Source organism: Oryctolagus cuniculus, chromosome 8 (genome assembly GCF_964237555.1).
Source record: "Oryctolagus cuniculus chromosome 8, mOryCun1.1, whole genome shotgun sequence".
NCBI lineage: Eukaryota > Metazoa > Chordata > Mammalia > Lagomorpha > Leporidae > Oryctolagus > Oryctolagus cuniculus.
Genome location: NC_091439.1, coordinates 42,555,868 through 42,574,924, shown reverse-complemented (window position 1 = coordinate 42,574,924; position 19,057 = coordinate 42,555,868).

Below are 19,057 nucleotides of genomic sequence, written 5' to 3'. Positions count from 1 at the left end.
GAAATCATCTTGTGCTGAGGGAAGATGTGAAAGGAAATCTGAAGGAAATGACAAGAACGCTGGTACCATCCTGAGACAGGGCGCTCAGTGGGTGCACACTGCTGGAGGACAGCAGCCCGGGCTTCCTGTTCTCTTCCCAAATGGCTCCAGTGCACAAGTCACAGAGAATCTTGGCCACATGGGTTAGGAAAGGGCAGTGGGTGATTAATGCTTTTGCCTACTCCCAGTCCTATCAGCCAGTAGCAGTCAGTTCGTTTTGGCAGGGAAAGGAAATTGCTCTGCTCCAAGATAAGCACGGGCTGCCTTGTTCTTGCCCCTTGCTGCTTCCTTAAACCCTGCCCAATGCAAATGAGAAACACTCCTCCACAATTCTTACATCTGCTTCTTTTGCTCCACCCTCTTCAAATTTGTCTTTGGCTTTACAACGTGTTGAATCATGCATTGATTTAATGCTTTCTGTCAGTTCGATGTCCACATTCGACTGTCTAATTTTCCCAATTCCAGAAAGCAGGGAACGAATCTATGTAACTGTCATATTAAGCTGTTAGGCAAAGCACCAGGTGCAATAAGGCACCTCATACACTTTTTTTTTAAAGATTTTATTTATTCATTTGACAAGTAGAGTTAGAGACAGTGAGAGGGAGAGACAGAGAGAAAGTGGTCTTCCTTCCATTGGTTCACTCCCCAAATGGCCACAATAGCTGGAGCTGCACCAATCCGAAGCCAGGAGCCGGGAGCTTCCTCTGCATCTCCCGTGTGGGTGCAGGGGTCCAAAGACTTGGGCCATCTTCCACTGCTTTCCCAGGCCATAGCAGAGAGCTGGATTGGAAGTGGAGCAGCCGGGACTAGAACCGGCGCCCATATGGGATGCCAGTGCAGCAGGTGGAGGATTAACCTACTATGCCACGGCGCCAGCCCCACACCTCATACACTTCTAAAATATAATCATAGGGGTAGGCATTTGGCATAGTAGTTAAAACACTAGTTTAGATGCCTGAATCCCATGTTCAAAGTACCCTATTAGAGTTCCAGACTCCTGGCTTCAGCTGCCCCAGTCCTGGCTGTTGCCAACATTTGGGGTGGGAACCAGAGGAAGGAAGATCTCTCTGTCTGTGTCTCTATCTCTGTCACTCTACCTTTCAAATAGAATGAAAAAAAAAATTCTGGAGAGGGACCCTGACATCTGAAATACAAGGTCATAATAAAAATTACTTCTACAGATTCTTTATATGGAGTTCATAAACTTGGGTGGGGAAAAAGTTCCTTTTTTTACTACCTTCAACTGAAAGCTTAGTAATTTATTGATTATTAATGCAGGTAACAAGTCACAGAAGTATTAACTATGCATATAAACTTGTTACCAACAAATAGAAATCACAGACACTTTCTTTTATTTTTTTAAAGATTTATTTATTTACTTGAAAGTCAGAGTTACACAGAGAAAGGAGAGGCAGAGATAGAGAGGGAGAGAGAGGTCTTCTATTCAACTGGTTCACTCCCCAAATGGCCACAATGGCTGGAGCTGTGCAGATCTGTAACCAGGAGCCAGAGCTTCTTCTGGGTCTTCCCAAATGGGTGCAGGGGCCCAAGGACTTGGGCCATCTTCTACTGCTTTCCCAGGCCAGAGCAGAGCTGGATCAGAAGTGGAGCAGCTGGTACTCGAACTGGCGCCCATATGGGATGCTGGCACTGCAGGCGGTGGCTTTACCCGCTACACCACAGCGCTGCCCCACAGATACTTTCCTATTGCATTACAGTTGCTGTAGATAGCTCAAAACAATGTTTGCACTCATCATTACTTTAAAATTACAGTAGAATGCATACCGTACTGCAGAAAGTTACAATAGATGTTAGACTTGCCACTATTTCTCGCCTTTTGATGTGTTAATAAAGGAGCACATATATTATAAATTTGTTTTTGAAATCTTTGCTGACAACTAGTTTAATATATTTTCTCTGAAATTCTCATATTTTATATTTTTCAAAACATTCTGAAAATTGACAAGCTCAGATTATCAAAGGGGTCTATGGCACACAAACAAAAAGTGAGTACCCTCTTTTCTATGCAAAGATTTTATCATAAAAGCAATTATTAAAATAACCCTGTAGCTAAGGCATTGTTTCTCACATGATCCTGAGCCTTAGAGAGATTAGTAATGAGCCCTCAGATCACACACCTGAAAGATGGCAAAGTTAGAAATAGTTAGTCTCATGCCCGGCACTGTGGCACAGTGGGTTAAGCTGCTGCCTGCCATGCCAGCATACCATAGTATTAAGTCCCAGCTGCCCCACTTCTCCTTTTTTTTTTTTTTAAGATTTATTTATTTATTTGAAAGTCAGAGTTACACAAAGAGAGAAAATGAGGCAGAGAGAGAGAGAGAGAGAGAGGTCTTCCATCTGCTGGTTCACTCCCCAGTTGGCAGCTTCGGCTGGAGATTTGCTGATCCGAAGCCAGGAGTCAGGAGCTTCCTCCAGGTCTCCCATGCAGATGTAGGGGCCCAAGGACCTGGGCCATCCTTCATTGCTTTCCCAGGCCACAGCAGAGAGCTGAATCAGAAGTAGAGCAGCCCGGACTTGAACCAGCACTCCAGGTGGCAGCCTTACCTGCTACGCCACAGCACCAGCCCCTGCTCCACTTCTGATCTAGCTCCCTGCTAATGCACCTGCCAAAGCAGGAGAGGATGGCCCAAGTCCTTACGCCCCTGCTTCTGTGTGGGAGACCCAGAAAATTCTCCTGGCTCCTGGCTTCAGAACAACACAGCTCTACCCATTGTGGCCATCTGGGGAGTAAATCAGTGGATGAAAGATTTCAATCTCTCTCCCTCTGACTCTGCCTTTCAAAACAAAACAAAGCAAAAGGAATAGTTGTTCTGACTTTAAAGCCAATGCCTTAATCATGTAACACAGCACATCTTCTAGTTGTTATAAGAATTGTGCATAAATTATTACTGTATGCACTATGATAGATTAATTTATGGTGTGCCATAAGAGTTTAAAAATATTTTTTGTTTTTGTATAAAAATAATTCTAATTCTTACTAAGACTTAATTATATTTTCTGTCTACTGAGGTAATACAGGGATAAAGTGGAAGAAGGAAGCAGAATCAATGAATCTCCTCCCTCCTACAGGTAACGAAATGTTTTAAAAATTAATTAAAAGGGGGCCGGCGCCGTGGCTCACTTGGTTAATCCTCCGCCTGCGGTGCCAACATCCCATATGGGTACCGGATTCTAGTTCCTGTTGCTCCTCTTCCAGTCCAGCTCTCTGCTGTGGCCTGGGAGGGCAGTGGAGGATGGCCCAAGTGCTTGGGCTCCTGCACCCACATGGGAGACCAGGAGGAGGCACCTGGCTCCTGGCTTTGGATTGGCATAGCTCCATCCGTAGCAGCCATTTGGGGGGGGGGGGTGAACCAATGGAAGGAAGACCTCTCTCTCTCTCTCTACCTGTCAAATACAAAAAATTAATTAAAATATCAGGCAGAACAAATTAATCTCCCCTGATGCAACCAGTGCTTTTGTAGGTGCCAGGTCAGCAGTGAAACCATCAAGTCCCAGTTCTTATTTAACACCAGCTCTGAATTTGCTCAGAAGCAACCCAATGTGGGTTGTTACAGCCTAATTGAACAAACATGCTGTCTAGGAAAGAAGATCCTGCCATAAGGAAGAGCAGTTAGATTCAAAACCTCCTGGAAGCACACTTAGCACAGAAGACAGGAAGGAAACCCTGAGATTTCTTCTTCAAAGGGCCTGCAAGGTTGATAAGGCAGATCTCACAAGAAAAAGACTTCGTGAGTTTAGCTCCTCCATGCCACCAGGGGGCGTCTGCAAACACCAGTCTCAGCACCAGGGTTTGTCCCAGTTACAGGGCACTTGTTCCCTGGCAAGTAGCGGTGATGGTTCAAGTCACTGGATTCCTGCCAACTGATGGGAGATCTGGATTGAATTCCTGGCATCTGGTTTCAGCCCTGGCCCAGTTTTGGTGATTGCGGACATTTGGGGGAGTGAATCAGTAGATGGGATCTCTATCTCACTTTCTAGAAAATAAAACAAAACAAAATGAGTTGGTGGATTCAGTGTTGAATTCAACAAATGTTTAAAAATACAGAACTGAATGATAACAGGAAGTTATTTGTTCTAGGATCAGAGAGCACAGATTTTAGGCAGAGGAAACAGGAAGTGCAAGAGCAAATTTGGAGAGTGTGATGGTTAGTTTATATGTCAGCCTGGTTAGGCTGTGGTACCAACTCATGCAATCTAGTAGTCTGAAAATTGCATTTTGAAGATATATGTGATTCACATCTACGATCAGCTGGCTTTAAGTATATTACCCTTTATAATGTGAGTGTGCCTCATCCAGCTGGCTGGAGGGCTTTAAGAACAAAAATCAGGTTTCCCAGAAAAGGAGAAATGCTGCCTCCAGACAGCAGCATTAAGTTTGCTGCTTAAGTTTCCAGTTTGCCAGCCCGCCTCGGGCTTGAGCTTGGAGGGAGTGTGTGTGTGTGTGTGTGTGTGTGCTTATTTTTGTAAAAATGAAAATTAATGCAGAAACAAAAAGTGGTAACTAATAAAATGGTTTTCTGTGAAGTGTAAGGATGATGATGGAAATGAAACTTCCTTGACTATCCAGGCTTTTTTTTTTTTTACATCGTTTTGACTTTAGATTCTGTAAGTTTTTTTAAGTTTCATGTATTGCATATTTCCAGATTTAGGAACATAGTGATAGTTCCCACCCTCTCTCCCTCCAGATCCCTCCAGATTCTGTAAGTTTTAAAAATAACCCCCAAAATAAAATTAAAACAAGGTGGTACTGAAATGTTCCACCCAGGTCCTCTTTCAAGGAAGCACCCAGTGCGTGACCATGGGGAACGCAGACACCAGAGAGCCTGTGGCTATCAGACACCAGAGAGCCTGTGGCTGTCACATCTTTTAGGGCCCCTTCAGCAGCAAACTGCCTCATTCAAAGTCATCACTCACAGTAGCAATCACATCCTGTGACTGAGCAAGGGAGTGGCATAAGGCCCAGTGCAAGATGATGCTGTTGGACGATAGTCCAGACATCTCTGCCAGGTTGGACAAGGCTGTGGTATTATTTGCATCACAGTTGTCTTCTTCCTTTCCCTATATCCTATTTCTACTTCCTTTTCTTTCCAGATGTTAATCTCTTAATTTTGCACCCCAAACTCCATCTCAGTATCAGCTTCTGAAGGACTTGACAGTATTACCCACTTGGCTGGCAATAAGGTCCCTTTCCCTGGTGGAAGGTAGAGCCCAGGCAGCCCCCACACTAGATGGTGATCACGGGGGATGAGTTGGATGGGTGCACCAGCAAAAGGAGACACACTAAAGGGTGCTGCTTATCTCCTGTCTTAGGGACATTGAGGAAATAGTAGCTCTAAGGATAACAGTATGAGGTGGCTTCAAAAATTTTGTGGAAAATGCATATTTTGAATGAAACTGCACATGAATTTCAAAAAATTTTTGTACCAGAAATTTTAGTTCTACTTTTTCATGAACTTTTTGAAATCCCCTCATTTTGGGAGGCTATTGTCAATTGCCATTGATGCCGTGCAGAAAGCCAGTGACAGACAATTCAAAAGGCCTTTAGAGATCAAAAAGCATTTTGTTTACAAGAATGTTGGGGGCCAAGTTTAGGAGTTAATAATGTGAGTGGATGAATTTCAAAGAAAGCTAATATACTATATTGTCAGGGTTGTTATAGTGAGGTCAGTGTTCTGTTAGGGAAAGCTTGTGCAATTGACCTTGAAATGTTGACATGTGGGCATATATATGTGTGTGTGTTACCAATGTTATATTTATTATATGTGGGCATATATTATAAATTATGTATACTATGTACATAAGAAGAAAGACCCTGAAGCACCATGGCTAGTAAATGTGACAGTTTCCCAAATCCTTCCCTAAAGAAACTTATTGTCATTTATTTGGGTAACAATGCACTAAGACAGGAAATGTCCAGACATGTTAAGTGATTGGGCTAGGCTGACACTGATTTCTGGAGAGGTAAAGCATCATCATGGTCCTATGTTAGAAGGAGAACAAATTAGGGCACCTGATCAAGACCAGGCTTACACTGGTTTCTCTCATTCCATATTCACACTCAGTGGTCCTTTCTCCATTCCCAGAAGTGGAACTGATATGCTTCACAGTTAGCATGACATTCACATGGACTTCTTGGTCTGTGGAATAAGAGTGGTGGTGACCAAGCAGAAATAAAAACATTATCTCTTGCTAAGATAATAGATATAAAACACATAATTGCTTCCCAAGACCAGAAGAAATTAGTGCTGCCTTTAGGAATCCAAAGGATGCAGTGGTGGTGATCCCTGTACATTTAATTCACCAGTTTAGCACATGCAGAAATTGGATGGATGCTAGGGGATGACTTAATTGCCACCAGCTTAAGCAACTAGGTCCCTGATCACAGCCCCAACACCAGATGTGACATCTTTTCCAGAGAAGAGTAATACGGTTTAATATATATGGTAGATTGCCATTGGTTTAGTGAATATTCCTTCTGGTTCAAGTCAGGATCTGTCGGAACAGCTTTGCCCCAGAACTCTCATAACTTTCCCATCCTCTGTTACAAAATAGTTCAAAGAGATCTGGATCGTGTAGATACTATCCCACAGAACACCACATTAATCCATTACATTGATTGCATTGTGTTGAAAAAGCTGCCTAAATGGGAAGTGACTGGCACTCTGAGGCCCTAAGGAGACATGTGTGTCCCAAAGGTGGCATATAAACTCTGTGGAGTTTCAGAAGCTGTCTACATGGGTAAAATGGTTTAAGTCTCCGTGATTAGAGTTGTGTTGAGACATCCCCTCTAAAGTAAAAGGTAAATCATGGCCTCTTGGACATTCTTCCTCTCAGTTGGTAGATTGTGGATTCTGGAGGTAGTATATCTAGGGGTACTTCTCACTCCATCTACTGAGTGATGAATGCTATCCGCTTTTAACATAGACCAGAGCAAGAAGGGCCCCGCAGCAAGTCCAAGTCACTGTGCAGACAGCTCTGCCACTGAGACCACCTGAACTGAAGATCCTATGGTGTGGGAATATCAGTAGTGGAAAAGGTTGCTGTATGGAGTTCATAGCAAGCCCCAGGAAGAAAATCACAGAGTGCCCTAGGGTTCTGGAACAATGCCATGCCATCTGCAGCATAACCTTATGTATCAGGTCAGACTGTGCATCTGGAATTACTTTTCTTAAGCACTGAACCAAACTCAAACTTGAAAACTAACAAAATTGAGCAGGCCAGCAACAGTCGCTCATAAGACAGAAGTGGCACACTAGAATTGGGCATGATTAGCTTGCACATGCAGATAACCCAGATTCCCACAGCACCCACAACTGTTGCAGTAGGATCCCATACTCTCACAAAGCAGGAGGAAAAAGCCCTGTTCTTGGCTTATGGATGGAGTAGCTCTGTGTTTGTAGAAGGTGAGATGGAGGGCAGCTGCAGGGTAGTCTCATTCACAGATGGCCTTGACAGCATTAAAGGACAGAGGCCTCCATGGGATAGAGGCATGTGGATGGACATATGGAAGTGCATACAAGGTGTGAAAATGTTTGCATCACAACTTAATGTCCAGAGGACAGCATACACTAAGGAAGAAAACCAAGGAAAATGACTGGAGCAGAACACATCCAGTGTCTTTTCTCACTGGCCACTGAAGTTGTGGTACAGAAGGCACAACTATCAGGGTGAAGTAATGACGTAGAAGTATGTTTATTTTCTGTTTCTAGTCACTGGCATGGTTACATTCCAGTTGTTGAAATGAAAAAAAAAATATATATATATATATCTAGAACTAGCGGATGCTGAATATCAACTGCTTTTTGCTTCTGTACTGCACTGCTTGCTCAAAGACTTAATGCGGGATGTCCAGAGTAAGAAAAAGGGAGGGGGGGGGGATAGTTGTACCGCCAAGACAGGTTTCACAAACTCCAGGAAGACGGGAAGGCCCAATTCTCAGAAAACGAAACTTAGTAAATACTTCCTGAAATTAATGGTCTCCTACTTCCTTGTGTGACCACTTCCTTCTGAGACGCGTAGTCCCCGACTGCTGAGATGCACCAATAAAATGCTCAAATTTAGGTAATTAACATATGAAAAATAAGAAACTAATATACGTGTGTGATGACGGATGTACTTGTTTACTCAAGCGTATAAAAACGCTGAGAAGGAGAGAGGCGGGGCTTCTCACTCCCCACTGCCTATGTTGTATGTGTGGTGGGAGCCCCAGCTCCTGGCAATAAAACAATAAATCCTCTTGCCCTTGCATCTGTGACTGTCTTTTGTGGGTTAATTGGGAAAGGTCTCAGATCCCATAATTCAACACAGTAAAATGAGCACATCTAGGTCCTAGATCTTGATTTTCAAAACACCAGTCTTCATTAAAAGGAAACAGGTCTTAGGATAAATGGTTGATTCCAGGTCTGGAATATATAAAGTATAAGAAGAGCCTAGAACCCAGTTATACAGCAAAAAAAAGCATGAAAGTGCTCCAGAGCTCACTTTACCTGCTTGGAGGAGTTTCCACTGACTAAACTTGGGACAATTTGAATGTCCTGGTGAATAATTTTGTAAATAAATTATAGCACATTGAATAAACAGCTATAAGTTTACAGTGTTCTTTAAAAAAAAAATGGGGGCAAGTGGAGAAAAGAAAAACCTTTACCTACAAAAAAGGATATGAGCTAATAGATACAGTAAAAATGATAAATAATTCTTGACAGAGATTGGTGCTGTGGGCTTGCATGTTTAGCCATTACCTGCAACAATGGCATCTCTTATCCGAGTGCTGGTTTGAGTCCCCACTGCTTTGCTTCTAATCCAGTTCCCTTCTAATGCATCCAGGAAAGCACTCAAAGTTGGCCCAAGTACTTGGTCCCTTGCATCTACGTGGGAGATGCAGATGGTGTTCTTGGCTCCTGGCTTTGGTCTAGTCCAGCCTTTGATATTGTGGGTATTTAGGGGAGTGAACCAACAGATGGAAGATGGATCTCTTTCTCTCTTCCTCCCTCTGCCCCTCCCTACCTCTCTCCCTCTTTCTGTCACTCTGCCTTTCAAATAAACAAATAATTTTTAAAAAAAAAGACTATTGGGGCCAGTGTTGTGGCATAGCGGGTAAAGTCACCACCTGCAGTGCTGGCATCCTATATGGGCATCGGTTTGAGTCCTGGAAGCTCCACATCTGATATAGCTCTCTGCTATGGCCTGGGAAAGCAGTAGAAGACTGCCCAAGTCCTTGGTTCCCTGCAACCATGTGGGTGACCCAAAGTAAGATCCTGGCCCCTGACTTCAGATCGGCACAGCTCCGGCCATTGCAGCCAATTGGGGAGTGAACCTCTCTCTCTCTCTGCCTTTCCTTCTTTTTGTAACTCTGACTTTCAGGTAAATAAATAAACCTTAAAAAAATAAATAGACCCCCCCCCTTAAAAAAAGACATGATTTTGCAACCATCAACTGAGACAGGTGAGACTCACTAATGGAGGCTAAAACCAATGGTTAAAAAGTTACTGGGGAATGGGCTATTCATACAGTTTCCAAGTATCACCCTACAGGTGATTTATTAATGACAAAGAAGGGAATAAAGATGTACTTTCATAATGGAGGCATCTGGGGGACACAATCATAACCAAGAGATCAAACTTCACCTCATCAATTACAGAGATGACATTTTTCACTGTGATGTCCTCACAAGTATACAATATTACTTATATGCTATTATTACACAAAATGAAGCAAGTGTCAAAGAAATAAATTAAGAATAATGCACATTAGAGACAAAGCTGAAAAATAAATGACTGGCATGGAGGAAAAGCTTACAATAGTCCCAGTAAATGCAGGACAGAAAGACAAAGAGGTTAACAGTGAGAAGCTGGAAATGTAGTTCAGTATTTCTGCAGCTAAATAAAGTTTTGTGCAGAAATGGTTTTAATAAGATTCCCTCTAGAGGAGATGTACAGTTTGGCACATGCTCAATCGGACTTGCCCCAAACGGTAGAGTTAGAAACGTGCCAGGGGATTCCAATTCAATCCTATCGAGGTGGCATGTACCAATGCTATCTCACTAGTCAAAGTGATCAGTTTCAATTCACAACTGATCATAATGATAGGATTAAGAGTCAAAGGGATCACATAAACAAGACTAGTGTCTGCTAATACTAACTGATAGAATTAAAAAGGAGAGAACGATCCAACATGGGATACACAGCAGACTCATAGAATGGCAGATGTCCTAAACAGCACTCTGGCCTCAGAATCAGCCCTTAAGGCATGCGGATCTGGCTGAAGAGCCCATGAGAGTATTTTAGGCATGGAAAGCCAAGACCCTCTGGCAAAAAAAAAAAAAAAAAAAAAAAAAAAAAAAACCACTTAAATGAAAGATCTCTGTGAGTGAGATCCCAGTGGAAAGAACAGGCCATCAAAGAAGGAGGTACCTTTCTCTGAAGGGAGGAGAGAACTTCCACTTTGGTTATTACCTTGTCTAAATAAGATTGGAGTTGGTGAACTCAAAAGGCTTCCATAGCCTTGGCAACTCATGACAAGAGCCTAGGGTGATTACTGACACCATAATCAAGAGTGTCAATTTGTTAAGTCAACGACAGGAGTCACTGAGCACTTGCTCCCCATGTAGGATCTCTGTCCTTAATGTGTTGTAAAATGTGAATTAATGCTATAACTAGTACTCAAACAGTACTTTACACTTTATGTTTCTGTGTGGGTGCAAACTGTTGAAATGTTTACTTAACATATACTAAATTGATCTTCTGTATATAAAGATAATTGAAAATGAATCTTGATGTGAATTGAATTGGAGAGGGGGCGGGAGATGGGAGGGTTGTGGGTGGGAGGGAAGTTACAGGGGGGAAAAGCCACTGTAATCCAAAAGCTGTACTTATGAAATTTATATTTATTAAATAAAAGTTAAAAAAAATAAGATTCCCTCTAAAGTTTAAAGCATCTTCCCAGGCAGGGTGAGCTGTTCATGTCAAGAGGATGAGGGCAAAGGCAGGTGAAAGGAAGGACAAGGCAGAAGAAGGAAGTTCTAGGTCATTGTCATTGTCAGAATTTCCGCTTCTGTGCAATCTCTGTGTGAATGCAGAGAAATGATACACAGACACACTCAAATACATAGAACTTCAAAAAGCTCTTGAAAAAGTGGAATTAAAGTTTTTTTGATGCAAAAAATTTTCAGATCTGTGCACAGTTTTGTCGCTCCCCCTCTTCGTGGAGGAGCAACACAGGACCCTGCGCTGTTCTTTCGTCTGCTCGGCCCTCCCCGGGTTTGCTGCTGGTTCTTCCCGGGTTGGCTACTATCCCTTCCACCTCCGTGGAAGGGCAGTTCCCCCTGGCCACTTTCCCCACTTCCGCAGGGGAGCGGCACACCGCCGGCCGGCTCTTCTCGGGGGCTGCACGGGTTCCCTTAGATGTTCCCCATAGATGTTCCCGGTGCATGCCGTCTCTCTCCTCCTTTATAGTCCTCCTCCGCCAATCCTAACTCGGCTGCCCACACGCCGAGTACACTGCTCTCCTCCAATCAGGAGCAAGTCCTACAGTTTATTGGTTGAACTGGAGGCAGCTGTGCGGAAGCTGTTTACTTCTCTCCCAGCGCCATATTGTGGGAGAGCAGATGCATAGAATAAGTCTTAATTCCAGTAACTCAGTCCAGTCCGGATTGCTCCCCACAAGTTTCTTTCATAACACTCATTTTCCATGAAGCTTTTGAGGACTTCATGAATTGCAAAAGTTTTGCACTAACATCTAAATTTCATTTTTCATGAACTTTTTGAAGCACCCATTTATAAACCCTTTGAACATCCCTGGGTAAGGGACCTGATCCTGATGTCATCTTGGGATCTCAGTTTGTCTCATGGCCTTTTTTTTCCCTTTGATCTGCTGGAGAGGTAGAGAGACAGAGACAAGCCAGACAAAATTCCCGTCTTCTGGTTCATGCCCCCAGATGCCTACAATGGCCACAACTGGACCAGGCTGAATGTGAGACATGGGTGGTCTAACCAGTGTCTTAACTACTAGGCCAAACATCTGCCCCCAGATGGAAGTTTTCTACACAATTCATAGTTCCAATTTAAAAAGGACCAGATGCTGTAGGATCGTTCCTTTTTTCTTTTTTAAGATTTGTTTATTTTATTCGAAAGGCAGAATTACAGAGAGGCAGAGGCAGAGAGAAAGAGAGAGAGAGAGAAGTCTTCCATCCATCTGCTGGATCACTCCCCAGATGGCTGCAATGGCCAGAGCTGGTCCGATCTGAAGCCAGGAGCCAGGAGCGTCTTCTGGGTCTCCCCAGTGGGTTCAGGGGCCCAAGGTCTTGGGCCTTCTTCCACTGCTTTCCCAGGCCACAGCACAGAGCTGGATTGGAAGTGGAGCAGCCAGGATTCATATGGGATGAGCCAGCACCTATATGGTATGCCGGCACTACAATCATCTTAACTTTTAGAAATGCTAGTGAGAATACAGAAACAAGACAAGAGTCATGAAAGTTATGCTTTCTTTGCTAAGAATAACCCATGATTGGACAGGAGTGGATTGTTGGAAAATGGGTTTCCTCCAGGTGTTCTTAGGATTGAAAAACAATTCACCAATCTTATCTCACACTTATGTATATTATTATTGCTTTAGTAAACATTTTGTTGCTGTCTAGAGAATCTGACTTGTAAGTATATGTATTATCTCAATCAAAAAAAGGTGGTTTTGAGTCATTTTGTAGTTTGTTTTCTCATTGGAACACAGAGCAATATCACACCAGCTGAAATTCAGAGAGGAAAGGGGAGATTGTAGTGTGTTAGAGTTACAAGGAGCCTTGGAGGTCACTCAGTACAATGCTTATCTTTTTCCTGAAACCCGTATTCAATATCCTCAACTAGGTCAAGGACTGAATTTAAAATACACCCAAGAAAAAAGTGATAGAGCTGCTCGCTTTTCAAAAGCCTTGACATATCCTTACTGTTGAAGGGAAGACTCATTCTTGTAGCAGGTTTATGATTGTAAAATGCAGACTGTATTAAAACACGACCTGTGTCTATGTCTCTCCTTCCATGAGGAACCTTACACTGGATTCTATTTCTTCACTTTTACCCTGGTCAGGATCACCCTTCTAGCTTTCTTTTTACAAGTATTAAAAATATGCCCTTTCACAAAATCAAAATGATATGGAGTCTTGTAGCAACTCCATATTTACATATGCATACATTTAAAGTTTTGCTTTTTTCAGATTTTCTCAAGTCTAACATTTCTTAACTCAAAAAAGAGGGTCTCTCAAGGCATTTTCAGACACAGGCACAGCCTGACTTTAGTCTGTAACCAATATTTGTGTGGGCTGCTAGGACACAATTAGTTTATGTAAACTGAGATGACTCATGGTCTAATTTCTTGGTTTCTGTAAGATTTACTATTATAGTTTTTGGGGAAAAGTGACAGTGGACTGCCCATGATAGCTACTTGACTAGGGCAATAATTCAATTACAGGTTATTGCAGTGAGAGTTTATGGAAAGGAAAATATGATTAGAGTTTGAGAAAAATGTACATTAGAGGATTATTTCCCTGTGTATGGTAACAAATAAGCAAATTACAATATTTTGTTCTAATGAAGATGCTGGCATTTTGCTGTGTGATTTTGACATTACATAGTATGCACCATGAAACCTGCTGTTGAGAATTGTTATCTATTGCTGAAATGTTTTAGCAATAATTCAAAGTTTCAACATTTAAACATGATTGGAACTGAGAAAAAAATGTAGCTCCAGAATAATAAAATTGGGAACATGTGTACTAGCTGAAATATATTCTTCCTGTGCCATTTATAAAGAGAAAAGGTTGGGCACCTTTCCTGTTACTTAAGACAGTTTGATTCTGATTAGTTGAAATGATGGAAAATTAAGTCAAGTGCAGAGAATTTATAATTTTAGTTTGCATACTTGTTAACTCATCAAAAATAGAAGCAATGCTTTAGGTTCTTGCACTAGATAAGCTCTCTCCTAAATTCTTCATCTTTAGTACTTATTTAAATTTTAATTTATTTAATTTTTATTCAAAAGGCAGAGATAAACAGAAGGGGGCAAACACAGAGAGATATCTTTCATTCACTGGTTCACTCCCCAAATAGCCACAACAGCCAGGGCTGAATCAGGCCAAAGCCAGGAGCTAGGCGCTCAATCCGATTTCCCATGTGAGTGACAGGGACCTATGTACTTGAGTCATTGCCTGCTGTCTCCCAGGACACCCATTAAGCAGGAAGCTGGATTGAAAGTGCAGATAGGACTTGATCCTAGGCACTCCAATATAGAATGTAGTGCCTTCACCTACTGTACCACAACACCTGCACCTAGCTGATTCTTCTTTCTCAAACACCCTGATTTAAGCTAGAAGGTGGTACAGCTCAGTCTTGAGTCATCTCTTATTTTTTACACTTATTCTCATTTTAAAATGTTATTTTAGGGGCCAGAGCTGTGGCATAATGGGTAAAGCCGCTGTCTGCAGTGCTGGCATTCCATATGGGCGCCGGTTCGAGACCTGGCTGCTCCACTTCTGATCCAACTCTCTGCTATGGCCTGGGAAAGCAGTAGAAGATGGCCAATCCCTTGGGCCCTGCACCCACGTGGGAGACGCAGAAAAAGCTCTTGGCTTCTGGCTTCAGATTGGCACAGCTCTGTCCATTGCGGCCATCCGGAGAGTGAACCAGCAGATGGAAGACCTCTCTCTCTCTCTCTGCCTCTCCTTCTCTCTGTGTACCTCTGACTTTTAAATAAATCTTTAAAAATAAAATTTTATTTTTTTTTATTTGAAAGGCAGAGAGAGACATCTTCCATCTGCTGATTCCCTCCCCAGATGCCCACAAACAGCTGGGGCTGGGATGAAGCCAGGAAGCTGGAACTTCATGGAGCTCTTCTACATGGGTGGCAGGGACACAACTACTTGAGCCATCATCTGCTGTCTCCAGGGTGTGCAGTAGCTGGAAACTGGATGAGAAGCAGAGTAACTAGTACTTAACCCAGACACTCCAATATGGGTTGTGAATATCCCAAGTGGTGTCTCAACTGCCGTACCATAATGGGTTCTCTTATTTGTAGTTGTTTTCCTTTATTTTTATTTATTTATTTTTTAAGATTTTTTTCTTCTTCATTTGAAAGGCAGAGTTACAGAGAGGAGAGATAGGCTGTCCTAGCTATAGCTGAGGTTGGGTTTCTGGACTTGGAGGCAGAGGGTTAGGGCTGCAGTAACAAGGGGTGGGGAAAAATGAGAACCACCAGCTGTCTACGGCAGATCAGGAGCAGGGGTGGGGAGAAGAATTCTGTTCGCTATGTTCGCTGGTTCCTGCGGTCAAGATTCCATCATGTGGCTCTGAAAGGGGCTGTGTTAGAGCAAATTGTGGCTCAAATCTCCCAGCTTCTCCCCAAGATTTGGAGAATGAATGTTTCTTCTTTTGCCATGCGAGGGCACTTCAAAAAGTGTGTGGAAATGTAAAATAAAAATATGGGTGTATTTTGGTGCAAAAAAACTTGAAATCTATAGTTTTTTCTTCTTTTTTAATAGTAAGCATTTTCTATGAGCTTTTTGTAGCTGTCTTGTATGTTGTTTGTTAGTACAATTTCCAGAGACTTTGGATGACTGATTTTTATAATTTTCAGTAGTTAGTTAGGTGGTTGTTTTCTTGGGGGGAGGGGGTGTCTGTTGAACTTCTTACTTCATAATTTGCTTGGGATCCATTTTTTTTTTAAAGATTTATTTTATTTATTTGAAAAACAGTTGCAGAGAGAAGTAGCGACAGAGAGAGGTCTTGCATCCACTGGTTCACTCCCCAGATGGCCACAACAGCTGGAGCTGTGCCAATCCGAAGTCAGGAGCCAGGAGCTCCTTCTGGGCCTCCCATGCGGGTGCAGGGGCCCAAGCACTTGGGCCATCTTCCACTGCTTTCCAAGGCCATAGCAGAGAGCTGGATTGGAAGAGGAGCAGCGGGGACTAGAACCGGTGCACATGTGGAATGCCAGTGCTTCAGGCCAGGGCTTTAACCCACTATGCCACAGTGCCAGCCCCTGGATCCATTGTTTTAACAGGTCAAGGGGTCTGGGGAGGTGAAATGGAATCTGGAGAAATCACACAGCAAAGAATTTGTCCTCACCACCTGCCTGGATGGGGCCAAAGGAAAAAGATCCCAGCTTTCTCCCCTAGATGGGGGGTTCTGAGACACATTTCTTACACTGAGCAATCAAGGAACTGGTGTAGCCAGATCTGTATGTGTTCCAATTCCTTCCCCTCCTGTTCATTCTTGCTTCCTGGTCAAGCACTTGCATTAAACCTCCACTTAAGTTCTGCTTTCCTGAGGCCATAAAAAAAACAAGAACAACAATCACAACAACAAAATAAGACATGCTTTTTTATCGTATATATACAATTTCGGCTCACCATTGCATCTCATTATTGTAAAATACATAATAAAAAGATAGCATAAAATCTATTAGTGGGTTTCTAGCTCATTATGAAAATGAAAATCATACTAGACACCATGATTTTGCTCTCAAGGGATTTACTTTCACAGTTGATTTTTCAGTGTATTACCTGTAAAAATATTTACTAACATATTTATTTGAATTGAAAATTAGCATCATTTTTTTCCCCCACAGAAAAAGTCTGTTTTGGCTTACTGGTCTAACAAGAAAGCCTGAATTGGCTAATTAGGTTCAATTTTCATAAATAAGCTTAACTTGTAGCTCTGGTTGAACAAAACTATGGTTAAATCTTATGATGTAAGAAAACATTTTGGGGCCAGCGCCGTGGCTCACTTGGTTAATCCTCCACCTGCGGTGCCAGCATCCCATATGGCCACCAGTTCTAGTCCTGGTTGCTCCTCTTCCAGTCCAGCTCTCTGCTGTGGCCTGGGAAAGCAGTGGAGGATGGCCCAAGTGTTTTGGCCCCTGCACCCACGTGGGAGATCAGGAAGAAGCTCCTGGCTTCTGGCTTCGGATCAGCGCAGCTTGGGCCATTGCGGCCACTTGGGGAGTGAACCAACGGAAGGAAGACCTCTCTCTCTCTCTCTCCCTCTCACTGTTTGTAATTCTAGCTCTCAAATAAATAAATAAAATCTTTTTTTAAAAAAAGAAAACATTTTATCTAATATACTGTATGGAAAAATATTTCGAATTTCCTAATTCTCTTTTACTACAATGAATTAAACAAAGTTTCTCCTCTAAGTTTTAGAAAATTCCATTTGGAATAAAGGACCAGCTAATAAATCATTTTGCAACAAAAGGTCTTTGATTGCTTTTATAATTTTTAGTTTTATAAAATCTAACAAAAAAACAATTTTTAATAATAGGTCATAATATAATTTTTGGCATGTAGCTGAAGAGGTTCAAAGAATTAATATTGGTGTAATAAATCTGCTTTTACCTATCTCTTTATTTTGCTAACATTTTTCAGAGCCTACATAAGGAGTAATCAGTTCTCTGTCAGTAAAACTGATTCACAGATACACCAAATAATTGAGAAAAAATATTTTTCTCAATAGCAAAGACACAGTTCCAGTATATTTTGTTCCTTGCTTAATGATTTTTAACATTTATACAAAATAGTTGAGTGACTCTCACTTATGGTTAAAATTCAGTTCAGAATAAAAATTAACTATTAGAGTTTTATAGTCACAAGAAATTCATACTTATTTACATATTTTATTGCTAATAAAAAGGCAGGTGATCAACTAAGCATTATGTATTATATTGGGAATGCATCCTATGAAAGAAAAAGAAGTGGTATAAAATTTGAAATGATTAAAGAAAATCTTGTCCATTAGTATTTTTAAGTGAAAGCTAGTGAACATCAATCTAAAATTAGATTACATTGAATAAATTTAAAGTTTGTTTTAAAAATTTTTCAATAGTTATTGTAATCTAGGAAATTGTATCCTTTGTAATGATTTAAACTTATGATGAAAATGAGTGATGTCAATGGGTGAGGGGCTATATTGTTTTTCAAAACCTTTTAGGAATTATAGGAGCAAAATCATTTGAAGATCACTGACCTGAACCTAGCTGACTTAGCAAAGGAAGCTAACCATCTGACGCTAAGTCCCAAAGAGTACATGGGAAAGAAAACAAAACAAAAACAATACCTGCAAGGTGACCTAGAAACTTGAAACAGCCTTCTAATTATACTGGAGGAGCCTGAGAACAGCCTGAACTATAACACAGTGAGCCTCACGGAGAAATAAGGCACAGAACGAAACAAACCCGGCTATGTCTTTTTCTTCAAGTCCTTCCATGGTTTCTCACTGAAGTTGTCATAAACTCCAAAGTTCTTATGACAGACCACAACCTTGATATTCAAAGTCTGATGTAAGGAACAGCAGCATCAGTATCACCCAGGAAGTTGCTGAAAACCTAGAATCTGAGATACCACTGCAGACCTTAAATCAGAAGCTGTAGCCTACAAAGATCCCTAGGTGACGTGTATGATTGTTAAAGTGTGAGTAGCATGGGAGAGTGCATGATCATGAATGCATAATTTAGACAGTCAGTAATAGTCAAGATATTTAGTTCAACTTAGAAAAAGTCACCATGTACTAGATTTGAGACTTCAAATTAAAAAGAAACCCCCACCTTATACAAAGCCACAAAAAACAACCTAGTGGCTGGCGCCCTGTCTCTCTTGGCTAATCCTCCACCTGTGGCGCTGGCACCTGGGGTTCTAGTCCCGGCTGGGGCGCTGGGTTCTGTCCTGGTTGCTCCTCTTCCAGTCCAGCTCTCTGCTGTGGCCTGGAGGGCAGTAGAGTATCGCCCAAGTGCTTGGGTCCCTGCACCCTCATGGGAGACTGGGAGGAAGCACCTGGCTCCTGGCTTCAGATCGCTGTAGCGCCAGCTGTAGTGGCTATTAGGAGGTGAACCAACGGAAGGAAGACCTTTCTCTCTGTCTCTCTCTCACTGTCTATAACTCTCTCTCTCTCACTGTCTAACTTTGCCTGGCCAAAAAAAAAAAAAAAAAAAAAAAATTTTCCTAGTGCCTTTCCTGGCTCACCAA